At 38.1% G+C, this 27,500-nt stretch overlaps 12 non-coding genes across 12 annotated transcripts; all 12 read right to left on the reverse strand.

The window, feature by feature from the left end:
• Positions 1–5,624: 5,624 nt before the first annotated feature.
• Positions 5,625–5,697, reverse strand: TRNAF-GAA (transfer RNA phenylalanine (anticodon GAA)). The gene has a single exon. It is a non-coding gene; the product is annotated as a tRNA-Phe (tRNA).
• A 1,674-nt stretch (positions 5,698–7,371) lies between these two features.
• TRNAF-GAA (transfer RNA phenylalanine (anticodon GAA)) lies at positions 7,372–7,444 on the reverse strand. Its single transcript has one exon. It is a non-coding gene; the product is annotated as a tRNA-Phe (tRNA).
• A 508-nt stretch (positions 7,445–7,952) lies between these two features.
• Positions 7,953–8,025, reverse strand: TRNAF-GAA (transfer RNA phenylalanine (anticodon GAA)). The gene has a single exon. It is a non-coding gene; the product is annotated as a tRNA-Phe (tRNA).
• Positions 8,026–10,862: 2,837 nt separating this feature from the next.
• TRNAF-GAA (transfer RNA phenylalanine (anticodon GAA)) lies at positions 10,863–10,935 on the reverse strand. The gene has a single exon. It is a non-coding gene; the product is annotated as a tRNA-Phe (tRNA).
• Positions 10,936–11,443: 508 nt separating this feature from the next.
• Positions 11,444–11,516, reverse strand: TRNAF-GAA (transfer RNA phenylalanine (anticodon GAA)). The gene has a single exon. It is a non-coding gene; the product is annotated as a tRNA-Phe (tRNA).
• A 2,837-nt stretch (positions 11,517–14,353) lies between these two features.
• On the reverse strand, positions 14,354–14,426 carry TRNAF-GAA (transfer RNA phenylalanine (anticodon GAA)). Its single transcript has one exon. It is a non-coding gene; the product is annotated as a tRNA-Phe (tRNA).
• Positions 14,427–14,934: 508 nt separating this feature from the next.
• TRNAF-GAA (transfer RNA phenylalanine (anticodon GAA)) lies at positions 14,935–15,007 on the reverse strand. The gene has a single exon. It is a non-coding gene; the product is annotated as a tRNA-Phe (tRNA).
• A 2,254-nt stretch (positions 15,008–17,261) lies between these two features.
• Positions 17,262–17,334, reverse strand: TRNAF-GAA (transfer RNA phenylalanine (anticodon GAA)). Its single transcript has one exon. It is a non-coding gene; the product is annotated as a tRNA-Phe (tRNA).
• A 511-nt stretch (positions 17,335–17,845) lies between these two features.
• On the reverse strand, positions 17,846–17,918 carry TRNAF-AAA (transfer RNA phenylalanine (anticodon AAA)). Its single transcript has one exon. It is a non-coding gene; the product is annotated as a tRNA-Phe (tRNA).
• A 3,411-nt stretch (positions 17,919–21,329) lies between these two features.
• On the reverse strand, positions 21,330–21,402 carry TRNAF-GAA (transfer RNA phenylalanine (anticodon GAA)). The gene has a single exon. It is a non-coding gene; the product is annotated as a tRNA-Phe (tRNA).
• A 510-nt stretch (positions 21,403–21,912) lies between these two features.
• TRNAF-GAA (transfer RNA phenylalanine (anticodon GAA)) lies at positions 21,913–21,985 on the reverse strand. Its single transcript has one exon. It is a non-coding gene; the product is annotated as a tRNA-Phe (tRNA).
• Positions 21,986–25,974: 3,989 nt separating this feature from the next.
• On the reverse strand, positions 25,975–26,047 carry TRNAF-GAA (transfer RNA phenylalanine (anticodon GAA)). Its single transcript has one exon. It is a non-coding gene; the product is annotated as a tRNA-Phe (tRNA).
• Between the last annotated feature and the right edge of the window lie 1,453 nt (positions 26,048–27,500).

The following is a 27,500-nucleotide window of genomic DNA, read 5'->3' on the forward strand; positions in this document are numbered from 1 at the left end:
AACTGGTGCAATGGGTAAATAGCATTTTTGGGATCCAGGTTAGGTAGTTGTTTTTTTAACTCTGAATGGACTAGCACTATATTACCCAGATATATTTGGCATGAGTAGGTAAGCAATGTCATCTGACTACTGACATCTGTGTTCAATGGGAAGTGGAAGGTAATGCAGACAAGAGTTTACTTTACAAAAAAGCATGAAATGGGAAATATTCATTGTCAAACCTGAAGGTAAGAGAGGTGGAAGCAAGTTTAGAAGGAGGATATAAAGCAAAGTCTATGTTAAATTGATTGTGTTGTAGATCAGTTGGAAAAAATTTGATGAATAGAGAAAAAGTACTACAGCTGATTCCAAGACCTATTTTGTTAGAAGCAAGGAACCTCTCAACTGTGCCGAAACCCGGGATTGAACCAGGGACCTTTAGATCTTCAGTCTAACGCTCTCCCAACTGAGCTATTTTGGCCTTCTGATAGCTGGGGTCTTCATACTTTAATTTGAACCATTTAACAAAATAGATGCAGGACCTGGATTTTTAAGCTCATATGGTAGAGATATGTTTTAAGGAGTCCTGTATCATTCCCCAGTTAACTGGTGCAATGGGTAAATAGCATTTTTGGGATCCAGGTTAGGTAGTTGTTTTTTTAACTCTGAAGGGACTAGCACTATATTACCTAGATATATTTGGCATGAGTAGGTAAGCAATGTCATCTGACTACTGACATCTGTGTTCAAGGGGAAGTGGAATGTGATGCAGACAAGAGTTTACTTTACAAAAAAGGACGAAATGGGAAACATTCATTGTCAAACCTGAAGGCAAGATAGGTGGAAGAAAGTTTAAAAGGAGGACAGAAAGCAAAGTCTATGTTGAATTGATCATTTTGTAGATCAGTTGATAAAAATGTTGATAGAGAAAAAAGTACTACAGCTGATTCCAAGACCTATTTTGTTAGAAGCAAGGAACCTCTCAACTGTGCTGAAACCCGGGATTGAACCAGGGACCTTAAGATCTTCAGTCTAACGCTCTCCCAACTGAGCTATTGCGGCCTGCTTATAGCTGTGGTCTTCATACTTTAATTTAAACCATTTAACAAAATAGATGCAGGACCTGGATTTTTAACCTCATATGGTAGAGATATGTTTTAAGGAGTCCTGTATCATTCCGCAATTAACTGGTGCAATGGGCAAATAGCAGTTTTGGGATCCAGGTTAGGTAGTTGTTTTTTTAACTCTGAATGGACTAGCACTATATTACCCAGATATATTTGGCATGAGTAGGTAAGCAATGTCATCTGACTACTGACATCTGTATTCAAGGGGAGGTGGAAGGTAATGCAGACAAGAGTTTACTTTACAAAAAAGCATGAAATGGGAAATATTCATTGTCAAACCTGAAGGTAAGAGAGGTGGAAGCAAGTTTAGAAGGAGGACATAAAGCAAAGTCTATGTTAAATTGATTGTGTTGTAGATCAGTTGGAAAAAATTTGATGAATAGAGAAAAAGTACTACAGCTGATTCCAAGACCTATTTTGTTAGAAGCAAGGAACCTCTCAACTGTGCCGAAACCCGGGATTGATCCAGGGACCTTTAGATCTTCAGTCTAACGCTCTCCCAACTGAGCTATTTCAGCCTGCTTATAGCTGTGGTCTTCATACTTTAATTTAAACCATTTAACAAAATAGATGCAGGACCTGGATTTTTAACCTCATATGGTAGAGATATGTTTTAAGGAGTCCTGTATCATTCCCCAGTTAACTGGTGCAATGGGTAAATAGCATTTTTGGGATCCAGGTTAGGTAGTTGTTTTTTTAACTCTGAATGGACTAGCACTATATTACCCAGATATATTTGGCATGAGTAGGTAAGCAATGTCATCTGACTACTGACATCTGTGTTCAAGGGGAAGTGGAATGTGATGCAGACAAGAGTTTACTTTACAAAAAAGGACAAAATGGAAAACATTCATAGTCAAACCTGAAGGCAAGATAGGTGGAAGAAAGTTTAAAAGGAGGACAGAAAGCAAAGTCTATGTTGAATTGATCATTTTGAAGATCAGTTGATAAAAATGTTGATAGAGAAAAAAGTACTACAGATGATTCCAAGACCTATTTTGTTAGAAGCAAGGAACCTCTCAACTGTGCCGTAACCTGGGATTGAACCAGGGACCTTTAGATCTTCAGTCTAACGCTCTCCCAACTGAGCTATTTCAGCCTTCTGATAGCTGGGGTCTTCATACTTTAATTTGAACCATTTAACAAAATAGATGCAGGACCTGGATTTTTAACCTCATATGGTAGAGATATGTTTTAAGGAGTCCTGTATCATTCCCCAGTTAACTGGTGCAATGGGTAAATAGCATTTTTGGGATCCAGGTTAGGTAGTTGTTTTTTTAACTCTGAATGGACTACCACTATATTACCCAGATATATTTGGCATGAGTAGGAAAGCAATGTCATCTGACTACTGACATCTGTGTTCAAGGGGAAGTGGAATGTGATGCAGACAAGAGTTTACTTTACAAAAAAGGACGAAATGGAAAACATTCATAGTCAAAAATGAAGGCAAGATAGGTGGAAGAAAGTTTAAAAGGAGGACAGAAAGCAAAGTCTATGTTGAATTGATCATTTTGTAGATCAGTTGATAAAAATGTTGATAGAGAAAAAAGTACTACAGCTGATTCCAAGACATATTTTGTTAGAAGCAAGGAACCTCTCAACTGTGCCGAAACCCAGGATTGAACCAGAGACCTTTAGATCTTCAGTCTAACGCTCTCCCAACTGAGCTATTGCGGCCTGCTTATAGCTGTGGTCTTCATACTTTAATTTAAACCATTTAACAAAATAGATGCAGGACCTGGATTTTTAACCTCATATGGTAGAGATATGTTTTAAGGAGTCCTGTATCATTCCGCAATTAACTGGTGCAATGGGCAAATAGCAGTTTTGGGATCCAGGTTAGGTAGTTGTTTTTTTAACTCTGAATGGACTAGCACTATATTACCCAGATATATTTGGCATGAGTAGGTAAGCAATGTCATCTGACTACTGACATCTGTATTCAAGGGGAGGTGGAAGGTAATGCAGACAAGAGTTTACTTTACAAAAAAGCATGAAATGGGAAATATTCATTGTCAAACCTGAAGGTAAGAGAGGTGGAAGCAAGTTTAGAAGGAGGACATAAAGCAAAGTCAATGTTAAATTGATTGTGTTGTAGATCAGTTGGAAAACATTTGATGAATAGAGAAAAAGTACTACAGCTGATTCCAAGACCTATTTTGTTAGAAGCAAGGAACCTCTCAACTGTGCCGAAACCCGGGATTGAACCAGGGACCTTTAGATCTTCAGTCTAACGCTCTCCCAACTGAGCTATTTCAGCCTGCTTATAGCTGTGGTCTTCATACTTTAATTTAAACCATTTAACAAAATAGATGCAGGACCTGGATTTTTAACCTCATATGGTAGAGATATGTTTTAAGGAGTCCTGTATCATTCCGCAATTAACTGGTGCAATGGGTAAATAACATTTTTTGGATCCAGGTTAGGTAGTTGTTTTTTTAACTCTGAATGGACTAGCACTATATTACCCAGATATATTTGGCATGAGTAGGTAAGCAATGTCATCTGACTACTGACATCTGTGTTCAAGGGGAAGTGGAATGTGATGCAGACAAGAGTTTACTTTACAAAAAAGGACAAAATGGAAAACATTCATAGTCAAACCTGAAGGCAAGATAGGTGGAAGAAAGTTTAAAAGGAGGACAGAAAGCAAAGTCTATGTTGAATTGATCATTTTGAAGATCAGTTGATAAAAATGTTGATAGAGAAAAAAGTACTACAGATGATTCCAAGACCTATTTTGTTAGAAGCAAGGAACCTCTCAACTGTGCCGTAACCTGGGATTGAACCAGGGACCTTTAGATCTTCAGTCTAACGCTCTCCCAACTGAGCTATTTCAGCCTTCTGATAGCTGGGGTCTTCATACTTTAATTTGAACCATTTAACAAAATAGATGCAGGACCTGGATTTTTAACCTCATATGGTAGAGATATGTTTTAAGGAGTCCTGTATCATTCCCCAGTTAACTGGTGCAATGGGTAAATAGCATTTTTGGGATCCAGGTTAGGTAGTTGTTTTTTTAACTCTGAATGGACTACCACTATATTACCCAGATATATTTGGCATGAGTAGGAAAGCAATGTCATCTGACTACTGACATCTGTGTTCAAGGGGAAGTGGAATGTGATGCAGACAAGAGTTTACTTTACAAAAAAGGACGAAATGGAAAACATTCATAGTCAAAAATGAAGGCAAGATAGGTGGAAGAAAGTTTAAAAGGAGGACAGAAAGCAAAGTCTATGTTGAATTGATCATTTTGTAGATCAGTTGATAAAAATGTTGATAGAGAAAAAAGTACTACAGCTGATTCCAAGACATATTTTGTTAGAAGCAAGGAACCTCTCAACTGTGCCGAAACCCAGGATTGAACCAGAGACCTTTAGATCTTCAGTCTAACGCTCTCCCAACTGAGCTATTGCGGCCTGCTTATAGCTGTGGTCTTCATACTTTAATTTAAACCATTTAACAAAATAGATGCAGGACCTGGATTTTTAACCTCATATGGTAGAGATATGTTTTAAGGAGTCCTGTATCATTCCGCAATTAACTGGTGCAATGGGCAAATAGCAGTTTTGGGATCCAGGTTAGGTAGTTGTTTTTTTAACTCTGAATGGACTAGCACTATATTACCCAGATATATTTGGCATGAGTAGGTAAGCAATGTCATCTGACTACTGACATCTGTATTCAAGGGGAGGTGGAAGGTAATGCAGACAAGAGTTTACTTTACAAAAAAGCATGAAATGGGAAATATTCATTGTCAAACCTGAAGGTAAGAGAGGTGGAAGCAAGTTTAGAAGGAGGACATAAAGCAAAGTCAATGTTAAATTGATTGTGTTGTAGATCAGTTGGAAAACATTTGATGAATAGAGAAAAAGTACTACAGCTGATTCCAAGACCTATTTTGTTAGAAGCAAGGAACCTCTCAACTGTGCCGAAACCCGGGATTGAACCAGGGACCTTTAGATCTTCAGTCTAACGCTCTCCCAACTGAGCTATTTCAGCCTGCTTATAGCTGTGGTCTTCATACTTTAATTTAAACCATTTAACAAAATAGATGCAGGACCTGGATTTTTAACCTCATATGGTAGAGATATGTTTTAAGGAGTCCTGTATCATTCCGCAATTAACTGGTGCAATGGGTAAATAACATTTTTTGGATCCAGGTTAGGTAGTTGTTTTTTTAACTCTGAATGGACTAGCACTATATTACCCAGATATATTTGGCATGAGTAGGTAAGCAATGTCATCTGACTACTGACATCTGTGTTCAAGGGGAGGTGGAAGGTAATGCAGACAAGAGTTTACTTTACAAAAAAGCATGAAATGGGAAATATTCATTGTCAAACCTGAAGGTAAGAGAGGTGGAAGCAAGTTTAGAAGGAGGACATAAAGCAAAGTCTATGTTAAATTGATTGTGTTGTAGATCAGTTGGAAAAAATTTGATGAATAGAGAAAAAGTACTACAGCTGATTCCAAGACCTATTTTGTTAGAAGCAAGGAACCTCCCAACTGTGCCGAAACCCGGGATTGAACCAGGGACCTTTAGATCTTCAGTCTAACGCTCTCCCAACTGAGCTATTTCGGCCTGCTTATAGCTGTGGTCTTCATACTTTAATTTAAACCATTTAACAAAATAGATGCATGACCTGGATTTTTAACCTCATATGGTAGAGATATGTTTTAAGGAGTCCTGTATCATTCCCCAGTTAACTGGTGCAATGGGTAAATAGCATTTTTGGGATCCAGGTTAGGTAGTTGTTTTTTTAACTCTGAATGGACTAGCACTATATTACCCAGATATATTTGGCATGAGTAGGTAAGCAATGTCATCTGACTACTGACATCTGTGTTCAAGGGGAAGTGGAATGTGATGCAGACAAGAGTTTACTTTACAAAAAAGGACGAAATGGAAAACATTCATAGTCAAACCTGAAGGCAAGATAGGTGGAAGAAAGTTTAAAAGGAGGACAGAAAGCAAAGTCTATGTTGAATTGATCATTTTGTAGATCAGTTGATAAAAATGTTCATAGAGAAAAAAGTACTACAGCTGATTCCAAGACTTATTTTGTGAGAAGCAAGGAACCTCTCAAGAGTGCCGAAACCCGGGATTAAACCAGGGACCTTTAGATCTTCAGTCTAACGGTCTCCCAACTGAGCTATTTCTGCCTCCTGCTAGCTGTAGTCTACATACTTTGATTTGAACCATTTAACAAAATAGATGCATGACCTGGATATTTGACCTTATAGGTTAGAGATATGTTTTAAGGAGTCCTGTATCATTCAGCAGTTAACTGGGGCAATGGGTAAATACTATTTTTGGGATCCAGGTTAGGTCATTTTATTTTTACCTCCGTATGGACTAGCACTATATTACCCAGACGTATTTTGCCTGAGTAGGTAAGCAATGTCATCTGACCACTGACATCTGTGTTCAAGGGGAAGTGGAAGGTAATGCAGACCAGAGTTTACTTTACAAAAAAGCATGACATGGGAAATATTCATTGTCAAACCTGAAGGTAAGAGAGGTGGAAGCAAGTTTAGAAGGAGGACATAAAGCAAAGTCTATGTTAAATTGATTGTGTTGTAGATCAGTTGGAAAAAATTTGATGAATAGAGAAAAAGTACTACAGCTGATTCCAAGACCTATTTTGTTAGAAGCAAGGAACCTCTCAACTGTGCCGAAACCCGGGATTGAACCAGGGACATTTAGATCTTCAGTCTAACGCTCTCCCAACTGAGCTATTTCGGCCTGCTTATAGCTGTGGTCTTCATACTTTAATTTAAACCATTTAACAAAATAGATGCAGGACCTGGATGTCTAACCTCATATGGTAGAGATATGTTTTAAGGAGTCCTGTATCATTCCGTAATTAACTGGTGCAATGGGTAAATAACATTTTTTGGATCCAGGTTAGGTAGTTGTTTTTTTAACTCTGAATGGACTAGCACTATATTACCCAGATATATTTGGCATGAGTAGGTAAGCAATGTCATCTGACTACTGACATCTGTGTTCAAGGGGAGGTGGAAGGTAATGCAGACAAGAGTTTACTTTACAAAAAAGCATGAAATGGGAAATATTCATTGTCAAACCTGAAGGTAAGAGAGGTGGAAGCAAGTTTAGAAGGAGGACATAAAGCAAAGTCTATGTTAAATTGATTGTGTTGTAGATCAGTTGGAAAAAATTTGATGAATAGAGAAAAAGTACTACAGCTGATTCCAAGACCTATTTTGTTAGAAGCAAGGAACCTCTCAACTGTGCCGAAACCCGGGATTGAACCAGGGACCTTTAGATCTTCAGTCTAACGCTCTCCCAACTGAGCTATTTCGGCCTGCTTATAGCTGTGGTCTTCATACTTTAATTTAAACCATTTAACAAAATAGATGCAGGACCTGGATTTTTAACCTCATATGGTAGAGATATGTTTTAAGGAGTCCTGTATCATTCCCCAGTTAACTGGTGCAATGGGTAAATAGCATTTTTGGGATCCAGGTGAGGTAGTTGTTTTTTTAACTCTGAATGGACTAGCACTATATTACCCAGATATATTTGGCATGAGTAGGTAAGCAATGTCATCTGACTACTGACATCTGTGTTCAAGGGGAAGTGGAATGTGATGCAGACAAGAGTTTACTTTACAAAAAAGGACGAAATGGAAAACATTCATAGTCAAACCTGAAGGCAAGATAGGTGGAAGAAAGTTTAAAAGGAGGACAGAAAGCAAAGTCTATGTTGAATTGATCATTTTGTAGATCAGTTGATAAAAATGTTGATAGAGAAAAAAGTACTACAGATGATTCCAAGACCTATTTTGTTAGAAGCAAGGAACCTCTCAACTGTGCCGAAACCCGGGATTGAACCAGGGACCTTTAGATCTTCAGTCTAACGCTCTCCCAACTGAGCTATTTCGGCCTTCTGATAGCTGGGGTCTTCATACTTTAATTTGAACCATTTAACAAAATAGATGCAGGACCTGGATTTTTAACCTCATATGGTATAGATATGTTTTAAGGAGTCCGGTATCATTCCCCAGTTAACTGGTGCAATGGGTAAATAGCATTTTTGGGATCCAGGTTAGGTAGTTGTTTTTTTAACTCTGAATGGACTAGCACTATATTACCCAGATATATTTGGCATGAGTAGGTAAGCAATGTCATCTGACTACTGACATCTGTGTTCAAGGGGAAGTGGAATGTGATGCAGACAAGAGTTTACTTTACAAAAAAGGACGAAATGGAAAACATTCATAGTCAAAAATGAAGGCAAGATAGGTGGAAGAAAGTTTAAAAGGAGGACAGAAAGCAAAGTCTATGTTGAATTGATCATTTTGGAGATCAGTTGATAAAAATGTTGATAGAGAAAAAAGTACTACAGCTGATTCCAAGACCTATTTTGTTAGAAGCAAGGAACCTCTCAACTGTGCCGAAACCCGGGATTGAACCAGGGACCTTTAGATCTTCAGTCTAACGCTCTCCCAACTTAGCTGTTTCGGCCTGCTTATAGCTGTGGTCTTCATACTTTAATTTAAACGATTTAACAAAATAGATGCAGGACCTGGATTTTTAACCTCATATGGTGAGATATGTTTTAAGGAGTCCTGTATCATTCCGCAATTAACTGGTGCAATGGGTAAATAGCATTTTTGGGATCCAGGTTAGGTAGTTGTTTTTTTAACTCTGAATGGACTAGCACTATATTACCCAGATATATTTGGCATGAGTAGGTAAGCAATGTCATCTGACTACTGACATCTGTGTTCAAGGGGAAGTGGAAGGTAATGCAGACAAGAGTTTACTTTACAAAAAAGCATGAAATGGGAAATATTCATTGTCAAACCTGAAGGTAAGAGAGGTGGAAGCAAGTTTAGAAGGAGGATATAAAGCAAAGTCTATGTTACATTGATTGTGTTGTAGATCAGTTGGAAAACATTTGATGAATAGAGAAAAAGTACTACAGCTGATTCCAAGGCCTATTTTGTTAGAAGCAAGGAACCTCTCAACTGTGCCGAAACCCGGGATTGGACCAGGGACCTTTAGATCTTCAGTCTAACGCTCTCCCAACTGAGCTATTTTGGCCTTCTGATAGCTGGGGTCTTCATACTTTAATTTGAACCATTTAACAAAATAGATGCAGGACCTGGATTTTTAACCTCATATGGTAGAGATATGTTTTAAGGAGTCCTGTATCATTCCCCAGTTAACTGGTGCAATGGGTAAATAGCATTTTTGGGATCCAGGTTAGGTAGTTGTTTTTTTAACTCTGAAGGGACTAGCACTATATTACCTAGATATATTTGGCATGAGTAGGTAAGCAATGTCATCTGACTACTGACATCTGTGTTCAAGGGGAAGTGGAATGTGATGCAGACAAGAGTTTACTTTACAAAAAAGGACGAAATGGGAAACATTCATTGTCAAACCTGAAGGCAAGATAGGTGGAAGAAAGTTTAAAAGGAGGACAGAAACCAAAGTCTATGTTGAATTAATCATTTTGTAGATCAGTTGATAAAAATGTTGATAGAGAAAAAAGTACTACAGCTGATTCCAAGACCTATTTTGTTAGAAGCAAGGAACCTCTCAACTGTGCTGAAACCCGGGATTGAACCAGGGACCTTTAGATCTTCAGTCTAACGCTCTCACAACTGAGCTATTGCGGCCTGCTTATAGCTGTGGTCTTCATACTTTAATTTAAACCATTTAACAAAATAGATGCAGGACCTGGATTTTTAACCTCATATGGTAGAGATATGTTTTAAGGAGTCCTGTATCATTCCGCAATTAACTGGTGCAATGGGCAAATAGCAGTTTTGGGATCCAGGTTAGGTAGTTGTTTTTTTAACTCTGAATGGACTAGCACTATATTACCCAGATATATTTGGCATGAGTAGGTAAGCAATGTCATCTGACTACTGACATCTGTATTCAAGGGGAGGTGGAAGGTAATGCAGACAAGAGTTTACTTTACAAAAAAGCATGAAATGGGAAATATTCATTGTCAAACCTGAAGGTAAGAGAGGTGGAAGCAAGTTTAGAAGGAGGACATAAAGCAAAGTCTATGTTAAATTGATTGTGTTGTAGATCAGTTGGAAAAAATTTGATGAATAGAGAAAAAGTACTACAGCTGATTCCAAGACCTATTTTGTTAGAAGCAAGGAACCTCTCAACTGTGCCGAAACCCGGGATTGAACCAGGTACATTTAGATCTTCAGTCTAACGCTCTCCCAACTGAGCTATTTCGGCCTGCTTATAGCTGTGGTCTTCATACTTTAATTTAAACCATTTAACAAAATAGATGCAGGACCTGGATTTCTAACCTCATATGGTAGAGATATGTTTTAAGGAGTCCTGTATCATTCCGTAATTAACTGGTGCAATGGGTAAATAACATTTTTTGGATCCAGGCTAGGTAGTTGTTTTTTTAACTCTGAATGGACTAGCACTATATTACCCAGATATATTTGGCATGAGTAGGTAAGCAATGTCATCTGACTACTGACATCTGTGTTCAAGGGGAGGTGGAAGGTAATGCAGACAAGAGTTTACTTTACAAAAAAGCATGAAATGGGAAATATTCATTGTCAAACCTGAAGGTAAGAGAGGTGGAAGCAAGTTTAGAAGGAGGACATAAAGCAAAGTCTATGTTAAATTGATTGTGTTGTAGATCAGTTGGAAAAAATTTGATGAATAGAGAAAAAGTACTACAGCTGATTCCAAGACCTATTTTGTTAGAAGCAAGGAACCTCTCAACTGTGCCGAAACCCGGGATTGAACCAGGGACCTTTAGATCTTCAGTCTAACGCTCTCCCAACTGAGCTATTTCGGCCTGCTTATAGCTGTGGTCTTCATACTTTAATTTAAACCATTTAACAAAATAGATGCAGGACCTGGATTTTTAACCTCATATGGTAGAGATATGTTTTAAGGAGTCCTGTATCATTCCCCAGTTAACTGGTGCAATGGGTAAATAGCATTTTTGGGATCCAGGTTAGGTAGTTGTTTTTTTAACTCTGAATGGACTAGCACTATATTACCCAGATATATTTGGCATGAGTAGGTAAGCAATGTCATCTGACTACTGACATCTGTGTTCAAGGGGAAGTGGAATGTGATGCAGACAAGAGTTTACTTTACAAAAAAGGACGAAATGGAAAACATTCATAGTCAAACCTGAAGGCAAGATAGGTGGAAGAAAGTTTAAAAGGAGGACAGAAAGCAAAGTCTATGTTGAATTGATCATTTTGTAGATCAGTTGATAAAAATGTTGATAGAGAAAAAAGTACTACAGATGATTCCAAGACCTATTTTGTTAGAAGCAAGGAACCTCTCAACTGTGCCGAAACCCGGGATTGAACCAGGGACCTTTAGATCTTCAGTCTAACGCTCTCCCAACTGAGCTATTTCGGCCTTCTGATAGCTGGGGTCTTCATACTTTAATTTGAACCATTTAACAAAATAGATGCAGGACCTGGATTTTTAACCTCATATGGTATAGATATGTTTTAAGGAGTCCGGTATCATTCCCCAGTTAACTGGTGCAATGGGTAAATAGCATTTTTGGGATCCAGGTTAGGTAGTTGTTTTTTTAACTCTGAATGGACTAGCACTATATTACCCAGATATATTTGGCATGAGTAGGTAAGCAATGTCATCTGACTACTGACATCTGTGTTCAAGGGGAAGTGGAATGTGATGCAGACAAGAGTTTACTTTACAAAAAAGGACGAAATGGAAAACATTCATAGTCAAAAATGAAGGCAAGATAGGTGGAAGAAAGTTTAAAAGGAGGACAGAAAGCAAAGTCTATGTTGAATTGATCATTTTGGAGATCAGTTGATAAAAATGTTGATAGAGAAAAAAGTACTACAGCTGATTCCAAGACCTATTTTGTTAGAAGCAAGGAACCTCTCAACTGTGCCGAAACCCGGGATTGAACAAGGGACCTTTAGATCTTCAGTCTAACGCTCTCCCAGCTTAGCTGTTTCGGCCTGCTTATAGCTGTGGTCTTCATACTTTAATTTAAACGATTTAACAAAATAGATGCAGGACCTGGATTTTTAACCTCTTATGGTGAGATATGTTTTAAGGAGTCCTGTATCATTCCGCAATTAACTGGTGCAATGGGTAAATAGCATTTTTGGGATCCAGGTTAGGTAGTTGTTTTTTTAACTCTGAATGGACTAGCACTATATTACCCAGATATATTTGGCATGAGTAGGTAAGCAATGTCATCTAACTACTGACATCTGTGTTCAAGGGGAAGTGGAAGGTAATGCAGACAAGAGTTTACTTTACAAAAAAGCATGAAATGGGAAATATTCATTGTCAAACCTGAAGGTAAGAGAGGTGGAAGCAAGTTTAGAAGGAGGATATAAAGCAAAGTCTATGTTAAATTGATTGTGTTGTAGATCAGTTGGAAAAAATTTGATGAATAGAGAAAAAGTACTACAGCTGATTCCAAGGCCTATTTTGTTAGAAGCAAGGAACCTCTCAACTGTGCCGAAACCCGGGATTGAACCAGGGACCTTTAGATCTTCAGTCTAACGCTCTCCCAACTGAGCTATTTTGGCCTTCTGATAGCTGGGGTCTTCATACTTTAATTTGAACCATTTAACAAAATAGATGCAGGATCTGGATTTTTAACCTCATATGGTAGAGATATGTTTTAAGGAGTCCTGTATCATTCCCCAGTTAACTGGTGCAATGGGTAAATAGCATTTTTGGGATCCAGGTTAGGTAGTTGTTTTTTTAACTCTGAAGGGACTAGCACTATATTACCTAGATATATTTGGCATGAGTAGGTAAGCAATGTCATCTGACTACTGACATCTGTGTTCAAGGGGAAGTGGAATGTGATGCAGACAAGAGTTTACTTTACAAAAAAGGACGAAATGGGAAACATTCATTGTCAAACCTGAAGGCAAGATAGGTGGAAGAAAGTTTAAAAGGAGGACAGAAACCAAAGTCTATGTTGAATTGATCATTTTGTAGATCAGTTGATAAAAATGTTGATAGAGAAAAAAGTACTACAGCTGATTCCAAGACCTATTTTGTTAGAAGCAAGGAACCTCTCAACTGTGCCGAAACCCGGGATTGAACCAGGGACCTTTAGATCTTCAGTCTAACGCTCTCACAACTGAGCTATTGCGGCCTGCTTATAGCTGTGGTCTTCATACTTTAATTTAAACCATTTAACAAAATAGATGCAGGACCTGGATTTTTAACCTCATATGGTAGAGATATGTTTTAAGGAGTCCTGTATCATTCCGCAATTAACTGGTGCAATGGGCAAATAGCAGTTTTGGGATCCAGGTTAGGTAGTTGTTTTTTTAACTCTGAATGGACTAGCACTATATTACCCAGATATATTTGGCATGAGTAGGTAAGCAATGTCATCTGACTACTGACATCTGTATTCAAGGGGAGGTGGAAGGTAATGCAGACAAGAGTTTACTTTACAAAAAAGCATGAAATGGGAAATATTCATTGTCAAACCTGAAGGTAAGAGAGGTGGAAGCAAGTTTAGAAGGAGGACATAAAGCAAAGTCTATGTTAAATTGATTGTGTTGTAGATCAGTTGGAAAAAATTTGATGAATAGAGAAAAAGTACTACAGCTGATTCCAAGACCTATTTTGTTAGAAGCAAGGAACCTCTCAACTGTGCCGAAACCCGGGATTGAACCAGGGACATTTAGATCTTCAGTCTAACGCTCTCCCAACTGAGCTATTTCGGCCTGCTTATAGCTGTGGTCTTCATACTTTAATTTAAACCATTTAACAAAATAGATGCAGGACCTGGATTTTTAACCTCATATGGTAGAGATATGTTTTAAGGAGTCCTGTATCATTCCGTAATTAACTGGTGCAATGGGTAAATAACATTTTTTGGATCCAGGTTAGGTAGTTGTTTTTTTAACTCTGAATGGACTAGCACTATATTACCCAGATATATTTGGCATGAGTAGGTAAGCAATGTCATCTGACTACTGACATCTGTGTTCAAGGGGAGGTGGAAGGTAATGCAGACAAGAGTTTACTTTACAAAAAAGCATGAAATGGGAAATATTCATTGTCAAACCTGAAGGTAAGAGAGGTGGAAGCAAGTTTAGAAGGAGGACATAAAGCAAAGTCTATGTTAAATTGATTGTGTTGTAGATCAGTTGGAAAAAATTTGATGAATAGAGAAAAAGTACTACAGCTGATTCCAAGACCTATTTTGTTAGAAGCAAGGAACCTCTCAACTGTGCCGAAACCCGGGATTGAACCAGGGACCTTTAGATCTTCAGTCTAACGCTCTCCCAACTGAGCTATTTCGGCCTGCTTGTAGCTGTGGTCTTCATACTTTAATTTAAACCATTTAACAAAATAGATGCAGGACCTTGATTTTTAACCTCATATGGTAGAGATATGTTTTAAGGAGTCCTGTATCATTCCCCAGTTAACTGGTGCAATGGGTAAATAGCATTTTTGGGATCCAGGTTAGGTAGTTGTTTTTTTAACTCTGAATGGACTAGCACTATATTACCCAGATATATTTGGCATGAGTAGGTAAGCAATGTCATCTGACTACTGACATCTGTGTTCAAGGGGAAGTGGAATGTGATGCAGACAAGAGTTTACTTTACAAAAAAGGACGAAATGGGAAACATTCATAGTCAAACCTGAAGGCAAGATAGGTGGAAGAAAGTTTAAAAGGAGGACAGAAAGCAAAGTCTATGTTGAATTAATCATTTTGTAGATCAGTTGATAAAAATGTTGATAGAGAAAAAAGTACTACAGATGATTCCAAGACCTATTTTGTTAGAAGCAAGGAACCTCTCAACTGTGCCGAAACCCGGGATTGAACCAGGGACCTTTAGATCTTCAGTCTAACGCTCTCCCAACTGAGCTATTTCGGCCTTCTGATAGCTGGGGTCTTCATACTTTAATTTGAACCATTTAACAAAATAGATGCAGGACCTGGATTTTTAACCTCATATGGTAGAGATATGTTTTAAGGAGTCCGGTATCATTCCCCAGTTAACTGGTGCAATGGGTAAATAGCATTTTTGGGATCCAGGTTAGGTAGTTGTTTTTTTAACTCTGAATGGACTAGCACTATATTACCCAGATATATTTGGCATGAGTAGGTAAGCAATGTCATCTGACTACTGACATCTGTGTTCAAGGGGAAGTGGAATGTGATGCAGACAAGAGTTTACTTTACAAAAAAGGACGAAATGGAAAACATTCATAGTCAAAAATGAAGGCAAGATAGGTGGAAGAAAGTTTAAAAGGAGGACAGAAAGCAAAGTCTATGTTGAATTGATCATTTTGGAGATCAGTTGATAAAAATGTTGATAGAGAAAAAAGTACTACAGCTGATTCCAAGACCTATTTTGTTAGAAGCAAGGAACCTCTCAACTGTGCCGAAACCCGGGATTGAACCAGGGACCTTTAGATCTTCAGTCTAACGCTCTCCCAACTTAGCTGTTTCGGCCTGCTTATAGCTGTGGTCTTCATACTTTAATTTAAACGATTTAACAAAATAGATGCAGGACCTGGATTTTTAACCTCATATGGTGAGATATGTTTTAAGGAGTCCTGTATCATTCCGCAATTAACTGGTGCAATGGGTAAATAGCATTTTTGGGATCCAGGTTAGGTAGTTGTTTTTTTAACTCTGAATGGACTAGCACTATATTACCCAGATATATTTGGCATGAGTAGGTAAGCAATGTCATCTGACTACTGACATCTGTGTTCAAGGGGAAGTGGAAGGTAATGCAGATAAGAGTTTACTTTACAAAAAAGCATGAAATGGGAAATATTCATTGTCAAACCTGAAGGTAAGAGAGGTGGAAGCAAGTTTAGAAGGAGGATATAAAGCAAAGTCTATGTTAAATTGATTGTGTTGTAGATCAGTTGGAAAAAATTTGATGAATAGAGAAAAAGTACTACAGCTGATTCCAAGGCCTATTTTGTTAGAAGCAAGGAACCTCTCAACTGCGCCGAAACCCGGGATTGAACCAGGGACCTTTAGATCTTCAGTCTAACGCTCTCCCAACTGAGCTATTTTGGCCTTCTGATAGCTGGGGTCTTCATACTTTAATTTGAACCATTTAACAAAATAGATGCAGGACCTGGATTTTTAACCTCATATGGTAGAGATATGTTTTAAGGAGTCCTGTATCATTCCCCAGTTAACTGGTGCAATGGGTAAATAGCATTTTTGGGATCCAGGTTAGGTAGTTGTTTTTTTAACTCTGAAGGGACTAGCACTATATTACCTAGATATATTTGGCATGAGTAGGTAAGCAATGTCATCTGACTACTGACATCTGTGTTCAAGGGGAAGTGGAATGTGATGCAGACAAGAGTTTACTTTACAAAAAAGGACGAAATGGGAAACATTCATTGTCAACCCTGAAGGCAAGATAGTTGGAAGAAAGTTTAAAAGGAGGACAGAAACCAAAGTCTATGTTGAATTGATCATTTTGTAGATCAGTTGATAAAAATGTTGATAGAGAAAAAAGTACTACAGCTGATTCCAAGACCTATTTTGTTAGAAGCAAGGAACCTCTCAACTGTGCCGAAACCCGGGATTGAACCAGGGACCTTTAGATCTTCAGTCTAACGCTCTCACAACTGAGCTATTGCGGCCTGCTTATAGCTGTGGTCTTCATACTTTAATTTAAACCATTTAACAAAATAGATGCAGGACCTGGATTTTTAACCTCATATGGTAGAGATATGTTTTAAGGAGTCCTGTATCATTCCGCAATTAACTGGTGCAATGGGCAAATAGCAGTTTTGGGATCCAGGTTAGGTAGTTGTTTTTTTAACTCTGAATGGACTAGCACTATATTACCCAGATATATTTGGCATGAGTAGGTAAGCAATGTTATCTGACTACTGACATCTGTATTCAAGGGGAGGTGGAAGGTAATGCAGACAAGAGTTTACTTTACAAAAAAGCATGAAATGGGAAATATTCATTGTCAAACCTGAAGGTAAGAGAGGTGGAAGCAAGTTTAGAAGGAGGGCATAAAGCAAAGTCTATGTTAAATTGATTGTGTTGTAGATCAGTTGGAAAAAATTTGATGAATAGAGAAAAAGTACTACAGCTGATTCCAAGACCTATTTTGTTAGAAGCAAGGAACCTCTCAACTGTGCCGAAACCCGGGATTGAACCAGGGACCTTTAGATCTTCAGTCTAACGCTCTCCCAACTGAGCTATTTCGGCCTGCTTATAGCTGTGGTCTTCATACTTTAATTTAAACCATTTAACAAAATAGATGCAGGACCTGGAGTTTTTAACCTCATATGGTAGAGATATGTTTTAAGGAGTCCTGTATCATTCCGCAATTAACTGGTGCAATGGGTAAATAACATTTTTTGGATCCAGGTTAGGTAGTTGTTTTTTTAACTCTGAATGGACTAGCACTATATTACCCAGATATATTTGGCATGAGTAGGTAAGCAATGTCATCTGACTACTGACATCTGTGTTCAAGGGGAAGTGGAAGGTAATGCAGACAAGAGTTTACTTTACAAAAAAGCATGAAATGGGAAATATTCATTGTCAAACCTGAAGGTAAGAGAGGTGGAAGCAAGTTTAGAAGGAGGACATAAAGCAAAGTCTATGTTAAATTGATTGTGTTGTAGATCAGTTGGAAAAAATTTGAGGAATAGAGAAAAAGAACCACAGCTGATCCCTAGACCTATTTTGTTAGAAGCAAGGAACTTCTCAACTGTGCCGAAACCCGTGATTGAACCAGGGACCTTTAGATCTTTAGTCTAACGCTCGGCCAAATGAGCTATTTCGGCCTTCAGATAGCTGGTGTCTTCATACTTTAATTTGAACCATTTAACAAAATAGATGCAGGACCTGGATTTTTAACCTCATATGGTAGAGATATGTTTTAAGGAGTCCTGTATCATTCCCCAGTTAACTGGTGCAATGGGTAAATAGCATTTTTGGGATCCAGGTTAGGTAGTTGTTTTTTTAACTCTGAATGGACTAGCACTATATTACCCAGATATATTTGGCATGAGTAGGTAAGCAATGTCATCTGACTACTGACATCTGTGTTCAAGGGGAAGTGGAATGTGATGCAGACAAGAGTTTACTTTACAAAAAAGGACGAAATGGAAAACATTCATAGTCAAACCTGAAGGCAAGATAGGTGGAAGAAAGTTTAAAAGGAGGACAGAAAGCAAAGTCTATGTTGAATTGATCATTTTGTAGATCAGTTGATAAAAATGTTGATAGAGAAAAAAGTACTACAGCTGATTCCAAGACCTATATTGTTAGAAGCAAGGAACCTCTCAACTGTGCCGAAACCCGGGATTGAACCAGGGACCTTTAGTCTAACGCTCTCCCAGCTTAGCTATTTTGGCCTGCTTATAGCTGTGGTCTTCATACTTTAATTTAAACCATTTAACAAAATAGATGCAGGACCTGGATTTTTAACCTCATATGGTGAGATATGTTTTAAGGAGTCCTGTATCATTCCGCAATTAACTGGTGCAATGGGTAAATAGCATTTTTGGGATCCAGGTTAGGTAGTTGTTTTTTTAACTCTGAATGGACTAGCACTATATTACCCAGATATATTTGGCATGAGTAGGTAAGCAATGTCATCTGACTACTGACATCTGTGTTCAAGGGGAAGTGGAAGGTAATGCAGACAAGAGTTTACTTTACAAAAAAGCATGAAATGGGAAATATTCATTGTCAAACCTGAAGGTAAGAGAGGTGGAAGCAAGTTTAGAAGGAGGACATAAATCAAAGTCTATGTTAAATTGATTGTGTTGTAGATCAGTTGGAAAAAATTTGATGAATAGAGAAAAAGTACTACAGCTGATTCCAAGACCTATTTTGTTAGAAGCAAGGAACCTCTCAACTGTGCCAAAACCCGGGATTGAATCAGGGACCTTTAGATCTTCAGTCTAACGCTCTCCCAACTGAGCTATTTCGGCCTGCTTATAGCTGTGGTCTTCATACTTTAATTTAAACCATTTAACAAAATAGATGCAGGACCTGGATTTTTAACCTCATATGGTAGAGATATGTTTTAAGGAGTCCTGTATCATTCCCCAGTTAACTGGTGCAATGGGTAAATAGCATTTTTGGGATCCAGGTTAGGTAGTTGTTTTTTTAACTCGAAATGGACTAGCACTATATTACCTAGATATATTTGGCATGAGTAGGTAAGCAATGTCATCTGACTACTGACATCTGTTTTCAAGGGGACGTGGAATGTGATGCAGACAAGAGTTTACTTTACAAAAAAGGACGAAATAGGAAACATTCATTGTCAAACCTGAAGGCAAGATAGGTGGAAGAAAGTTTAAAAGGAGGACAGAAAGCAAAGTCTATGTTGAATTGATCATTTTGTAGATCAGTTGATAAAAATGTTGATAGAGAAAAAAGTACTACAGCTGATTCCAAGACCTATTTTGTTAGAAGCAAGGATTCTCTCAACTGTGCCGAAACCCGGGATTGAACCAGGGACCTTTGGATCTTCAGTCTAACGCTCTCCGAACTGAGCTATTGCGGCCTGCTTATAGCTGTGGTCTTCATACTTTAATTTAAACCATTTAACAAAATAGATGCAGGACCTGGATTTTTAACCTCATATGGTAGAGATATGTTTTAAGGAGTCCTGTATCATTTCCCAATTAACTGGTGCAATGGGCAAATAGCAGTTTTGGGATCCAGGTTAGGTAGTTGTTTTTTTTAACTCTGAATGGACTAGCACTATATTACCCAGATATATTTAGCATGAGTAGGTAAGCAATGTCATCTGACTACTGACATCTTTATTCAAGGGGAGGTGGAAGGTAATGCAGACAAGAGTTTACTTTACAAAAAAGCATGAAATGGGAAATATTCATTGTCAAACCTGAAGGTAAGAGAGGTGGAAGCAAGTTTAGAAGGAGGACATAAAGCAAAGTCTATGTTAAATTGATTGTGTTGTAGATCAGTTGGAAAAAATTTGATGAATAGAGAAAAAGTACTACAGCTGATTCCAAGACCTATTTTGTTAGAAGCAAGGAACCTCTCAACTGTGCCGAAACCCAGGATTGAACCAGGGACCTTTAGATTTTCAGTCTAACGCTCTCCCAACTGAGCTATTTCGGCCTGCTTATAGCTGTGGTCTTCATACTTTAATTTAAACCATTTAACAAAATAGATGCAGGACCTGGATTTTTAACCTCATATGGTAGAGATATGTTTTAAGGAGTCCTGTATCATTCCGCAATTAACTGGTGCAATGGGTAAATAACATTTTTTGGATCCAGGTTAGGTAGTTGTTTTTTTAACTCTGAATGGACTAGCACTATATTACCCAGATATATTTGGCATGAGTAGGTAAGCAATGTCATCTGACTACTGACATCTGTGTTCAAGGGGAAGTGGAATGTGATGCAGACAAGAGTTTACTTTACAAAAAAGGACGAAATGGGAAACATTCATTGTCAAACCTGAAGGCAAGATAGGTGGAAGAAAGTTTAAAAGGAGGACAGAAAGCAAAGTCTATGTTGAATTGATCATTTTGTAGATCAGTTGATAAAAATGTTGATAGAGAAAAAAGTACTACAGCTGATTCCAAGACCTATTTTGTTAGAAGCAAGGAATCTCTCAACTGTGCCGAAACCCGGGATGGAACCAGGGACCTTTAGATCTTCAGTCTAACGCTCTCCCAACTGAGCTATTGCAGCCTGCTTATAGCTGTGGTCTTCATACTTTAATTTAAACTATTTAACAAAATAGATGCAGGACCTGGATTTTTAACCTCATATGGTAGAGATATGTTTTAAGGAGTCCTGTATCATTCCGCAATTAATTGGTGCAATGGGCAAATAGCAGTTTTGGGATCCAGGTTAGGTAGTTGTTTTTTTAACTCTGAATGGACTAATACTATATTACCCAGATATATTTGGCATGAGTAGGTAAGCAATGTCATCTGACTACTGACATCTGTATTCAAGGGGAGGTGGAAGGTAATGCAGACAAGAGTTTACTTTACAAAAAAGCATGAAATGGGAAATATTCATTGTCAAACCTGAAGGTAAGAGAGGTGGAAGCAAGTTTAGAAGGAGGACATAAAGCAAAGTCTATGTTAAATTGATTGTGTTGTAGATCAGTTGGAAAAAATTTGATGAATAGAGAAAAAGTACTACAGCTGATTCCAAGACCTATTTTGTTAGAAGCAAGGAACCTCTCAACTGTGCCGAAACCCGGGATTGAACCAGGGACCTTTAGATCTTCAGTCTAACGCTCTCCCAACTGAGCTATTTCGGCATGCTTATAGCAGTGGTCTTCATACTTTAATTTAAACCATTTAACAAAATAGATGCAGGACATGGATTTTTAACCTCATATGGTAGAGATATGTTTTAAGGAGTCCTGTATCATTCCGCAATTAACTGGTACAATGGGTAAATAGCATTTTTTGGATCCAGGTTAGGTAGTTGTTTTTTTAACTCTGAATGGACTAGCACTATATTACCCAGATATATTTGGCATGAGTAGGTAAGCAATGTCATCTGACTACTGACATCTGTGTTCAAGGGGAAGTGGAAGGTAATGCAGACAAGAGTTTACTTTACAAAAAAGCATGAAATGGGAAATATTCATTGTCAAACCTGAAGGTAAGAGAGGTAGAAGCAAGTTTAGAAGGAGTACATAAAGCAAAGTCTATGTTAAATTGATTGTGTTGTAGATCAGTTGGAAAAAATTTGATGAATAGAGAAAAAGTACTACAGCTGATTCCAAGACCTATTTTGTTAGAAGCAAGGAACCTCTCAACTGTGCCAAAACCCGGGATTGAACCAGGGACCTTTAGATCTTCAGTCTAACGCTCTCCCAACTGAGCTATTTCGGCCTTCTGATAGTTGGGGTCTTCATACTTTAATTTGAACCATTTAACAAAATAGATGCAGGACCTGGATTTTTAACCTCATATGGTAGAGATATGTTTTAAGGAGTCCTGTATCATTCCCCAGTTAACTGGTGCAATGGGTAAATAGAATTTTTGGGATCCAGGTTAGGTAGTTGTTTTTTTAACTCTGAATGGACTAGCACTATATTACCCAGATATATTTGGCATGAGTAGGTAAGCAATGTCATCTGACTACTGACATCTGTGTTCAAGGGGAAGTGGAATGTGATGCAGACAAGAGTTTACTTTACAAAAAAGGACGAAATGGAAAACATTCATAGTCAAACCTGAAGGCAAGATAGGTGGAAGAAAGTTTAAAAGGGGGACAGAAAGCAAAGTCTATGTTGAATTGATCATTTTGTAGATCAGTTGATAAAAATGTTAATAGAGAAAAAAGTACTACAGCTGATTCCAAGACCTATTTTGTTAGAAGCAAGGAACCTCTCAACTGTGCCGAAACCCGGGATTGAACCAGAGACCTTTAGATCTTCAGTCTAACGCTCTCCCAACTTAGCTATTTCGGCCTGCTTATAGCTGTGGTCTTCATACTTTAATTTAAACCATTTAACAAAATAGATGCAGGACCTGGATTTTTAACCTCATATGGTGAGATATGTTTTAAGGAGTCCTGTATCATTCCGCAATTAACTGGTGCAATGGGTAAATAGCATTTTTGGGATCCAGGTTAGGTAGTTGTTTTTTTTAACTCTGAATGGACTAGCACTATATTCCCCAGATATATTTGGCATGAGTAGGTAAGCAATGTCATCTGACTACTGACATCTGTGTTCAAGGGGAAGTGGAAGGTAATGCAGACAAGAGTTTACTTTACAAAAAAGCATGAAATGGGAAATATTCATTGTCAAACCTGAAGGTAAGAGAGGTGGAAGCAAGTTTAGAAGGAGGATATAAAGCAAAGTCTATGATAAATTGATTGTGTTGTAGATCAGTTGGAAAAAATTTGATGAATAGAGAAAAAGTACTACAGCTGATTCCAAGAGCTATTTTGTTAGAAGCAAGGAACCTCTCAACTGTGCCGAAACCCGGGATTGAACCAGGGACCTTTAGATCTTCAGTCTAACGCTCTCCAAACTGAGCTATTTCGGCCTTCTCATAGCTGTGGTCTTCATACTTTAATTTGAACCATTTAACAAAATAGATGCAGGACCTGGATTTTTAACCTCATATGGTAGAGATATGTTTTAAGGAGTCCTGTATCATTCCCCAGTTAACTGGTGCAATGGGTAAATAGCATTTTTGGGATCCAGGTTAGGTAGTTTTTATTTTTAACTCTGAATGGACTAGCACTATATTACCTAGATATATTTGGCATGAGTAGGTAAGCAATGTCATCTGACTACTGACATCTGTGTTCAAGGGGAAGTGGAATGTGATGCACACAAGAGTTTACTTTACAAAAAAGGACGAAATGGGAAACATTCATTGTCAAACCTGAAGGCAAGATAGGTGGAAGAAAGTTTAAAAAGAGGACAGAAAGCAAAGTCTATGTTGAATTGATCATTTTGTAGATCAGTTGATAAAAATGTTGATAGAGAAAAAAGTACTACAGCTTATTCCAAGACATATTTTGTTAGAAACAAGGAACCTCTCAACTGTGCCGAAACCCGGGATTGAACCAGGGACCTTTAGATCTTCAGTCTAACGCTCTCCCAACTGAGCTATTGCGGCCTGCTTATAGCTGTGGTCTTCATACTTTAATTTAAAACATTTAACAAAATAGATGCAGGACCTGGATTTTTAACCTCATATGTTAGAGATATGTTTTAAGGAGTCCTGTATCATTCCGCAATTAACTGGTGCAATGGGCAAATAGCAGTTTTGGGATCCAGGTTAGGTAGTTGTTTTTTTAACTCTGAATGGACTAGCACTATATTACCCAGATATATTTGGCATGAGTAGGTAAGCAATGTCATCTGACTACTGACATCTGTATTCAAGGGGAGGTGGAAGGTAATGCAGACAAGAGTTTACTTTACAAAAAAGCATGAAATGGGAAATATTCATTGTCAAACCTGAAGGTAAGAGAGGTGGAAGCAAGTTTAGAAGGAGGATATAAAGCAAAGTCGATGTTAAATTGATTGTGTTGTAGATCAGTTGGAAAAAATTTGATGAATAGAGAAAAAGTACTACAGCTGATTCCAAGACCTATTTTGCTAGAAGCAAGGAACCTCTCAACTGTGCCGAAACCCGGGATTGAACAAGGGACCTTTAGATCTTCAGTCTAACGCTCTCCCAACTGAGCTATTTCGGCCTTCTGATAGCTGGGGTCTTCATACTTTAATTTGAACCATTTAACAAAATAGATGCAGGACCTGGATTTTTAACCTCATATGGTAGAGATATGTTTTAAGGAGTCCTGTATCATTCCCCAGTTAACTGGTGCAATGGGTAAATAGCATTTTTGGGATCCAGGTTAGGTAGTTGTTTTTTTAACTCTGAATGGACTAGCACTATATTACCTAGATATATTTGGCATGAGTAGGTAAGCAATGTCATCTGACTACTGACATCTGTGTTCAAGGGGAAGTGGAATGTGATGCAGACAAGAGTTTACTTTACAAAAAAGGACGAAATGGGAAACATTCATTGTCAAACCTGAAGGCAAGATAGGTGGAAGAAAGTTTAAAAGGAGGACAGAAAGCAAAGTCTATGTTGAATTGATCATTTTGTAGATCAGTTGATAGAGAAAAAAGTACTACAGCTGATTCCAAGACCTATTTTGTTAGAAGCAAGGAACCTCTCAACTGTGCCGAAACCCAGAATTGAACCAGGGACCTTTAGATCTTCAGTCTAACGCTCTCCCAACTGAGCTATTGCGGCCTGCTTATAGCTGTGGTATTCATACTTTAATTTAAACCATTTAACAAAATAGATGCAGGACCTGGATTTTTAACCTCATATGGTAGAGATATGTTTTAAGGAGTCCTGTATCATTCCGCAATTAACTGGTGCAATGGGCAAATAGCAGTTTTGGGATCCAGGTTAGGTAGTTGTTTTTTTAACTCTGAATGGACTAGCACTATATTACCCAGATATATTTGGCATGAGTAGGTAAGCAATGTCATCTGACTACTGACATCTGTATTCAAGGGGAGGTGGAAGGTAATGCAGACAAGAGTTTACTTTACAAAAAAGCATGAAATGGGAAATATTCATTGTCAAACCTGAAGGTAAGAGAGGTGGAAGCAAGTTTAGAAGGAGGACATAAAGCAAAGTCTATGTTAAATTGATTGTGTTGTAGATCAGTTGGAAAAAATTTGATGAATAGAGAAAAAGAACTACAGCTGATCCCAAGACCTATTTTGTTACAAGCAAGGAACCTCTGAACTGTGCCGAAACCCAGGATTGAACCAGGGACCTTTAGATCTTCAGTCTAATGCTCGCCCAACTGAGCTATTTCAGCCTGCTTATAGCTGTGGTCTTCATACTTTAATTTAAACCATTTAACAAAATAGATGCAGGACCTGGATTTTTAACCTCATATGGTAGAGATATGTTTTAAGGAGTCCAGTATCATTCCCCAGTTAACTGGTGCAATGGGTAAATAGCATTTTTGGGAACCAGGTTAGGTAGTTGTTTTTTTAACTCTGAATGGACTAGCACTATATTACCCAGATATATTTGGCATGAGTAGGTAAGCAATGTCATCTGACTACTGACATCTGTGTTCAAGGGGAAGTGGAATGTGATGCAGACAAGAGTTTACTTTACAAAAAAGGACGAAATGGAAAACATTCATAGTCAAACCTGAAGGCAAGATAGGTGGAAGAAAGTTTAAAAGGAGGACAGAAAGCAAAGTCTATGTTGAATTGATCATTTTGTAGATCAGTTGATAAAAATGTTGATAGAGAAAAAAGTACTACAGCTGATTCCAAGACCTATTTTGTTAGAAGCAAGGAACCTCTCAACTGTGCCGAAACCCGGGATTGAACCAGGGACCTTTAGATCTTCAGTCTAACGCTCTCCCAACTGAGCTATTTCGGCCTTCTGATAGCTGGGGTCTTCATACTTTTATTTGAACCATTTAACAAAATAGATGCAGGACCTGGATTTTTAACCTCATATGGTAGAGATATGTTTTAAGGAGTCCTGTATCATTCCCCAGTTAACTGGTGCAATGGGTAAATAGCATTTTTGGGATCCAGGTTAGGTAGTTGTTTTTTTAACTCTGAATGGACTAGCACTATATTGCCTAGATATATTTGGCATGAGTAGGTAAGCAATGTCATCTGACTACTGACATCTGTGTTCAAGGGGAAGTGGAATGTGATGCAGACAAGAGTTTACTTTACAAAAAAGGACGAAATGGGAAACATTCATTGTCAAACCTGAAGGCAAGATAGGTGGAAGAAAGTTTAAAAGGAGGACAGAAAGCAAAGTCTATGTTGAATTGATCATTTTGTAGATCAGTTGATAAAAATGTTGATAGAGAAAAAAATACTACAGCTGATTCCAAGACCTATTTTTTTAGAAGCAAGGAACCTCTCAACTGTGCCGAAACCCGGGATTGAACGAAGGACCTTTAGATCTTCAGTCTAACGCTCTCCCAACTGAGCTATTGCGGCCTGCTTATAGCTGTGGTCTTCATACTTTAATTTAAACCATTTAACAAAATAGATGCAGGACCTGGATTTTTAACCTCATATGGTAGAGATATGTTTTAAGGAGTCCTGTATCATTCCGCAATTAACTGGTGCAATGGGCAAATAGCAGTTTTGGTATCCAGGTTAGGTAGTTGTTTTTTAACTCTGAATCGACTAGCACTATATTACCCAGATATATTTGGCATGAGTAGGTAAGCAATGTCATCTGACTACTGACATCTGTATTCAAGGGGAGGTGGAAGGTAATGCAGACAAGAGTTTACTTTACAAAAAAGCATGAAATGGGAAATATTAATTGTCAAACCTGAAGGTAAGAGAGGTGGAAGCAAGTTTAGAAGGAGGACATAAAGCAAAGTCTATGTTAAATTGATTGTGTTGTAGATCAGTTGGAAAAAATTTGATGAATAGAGAAAAAGTACTACAGCTGATTGCAAGACCTATTTTGTTAGAAGCAAGGAACCTCTCAACTGTGCCGAAACCCAGGATTGAACCAGGGACCTTTAGATCTTCAGTCTAACGCTCTCCCAACTGAGCTATTTTGGCCTTCTGTTAGCTGGGGTCTTCATACTTTAATTTGAACCATTTAACAAAATAGATGCAGGACCTGGATTTTTAACCTCATATGGTAGATATATGTTTTAAGGAGTCCTGTATCATTCCCCAGTTAACTGGTGCAATGGGTAAAAAGCTTTTTTGGGATCCAGGTTAGGTAGTTGTTTTTTTAACTCTGAATGGACTAGCATTATATTACCCAGATATATTTGGCATGAGTAGGTAAGCAATGTCATCTGACTACTGACATCTGTGTTCAAGGGGAAGTGGAATGTGATGCA

The sequence above is a fragment of the Lissotriton vulgaris genome, chromosome 8, assembly GCF_964263255.1.
Source record: "Lissotriton vulgaris chromosome 8, aLisVul1.2, whole genome shotgun sequence".
In the NCBI taxonomy this organism is placed as follows: domain Eukaryota; kingdom Metazoa; phylum Chordata; class Amphibia; order Caudata; family Salamandridae; genus Lissotriton; species Lissotriton vulgaris.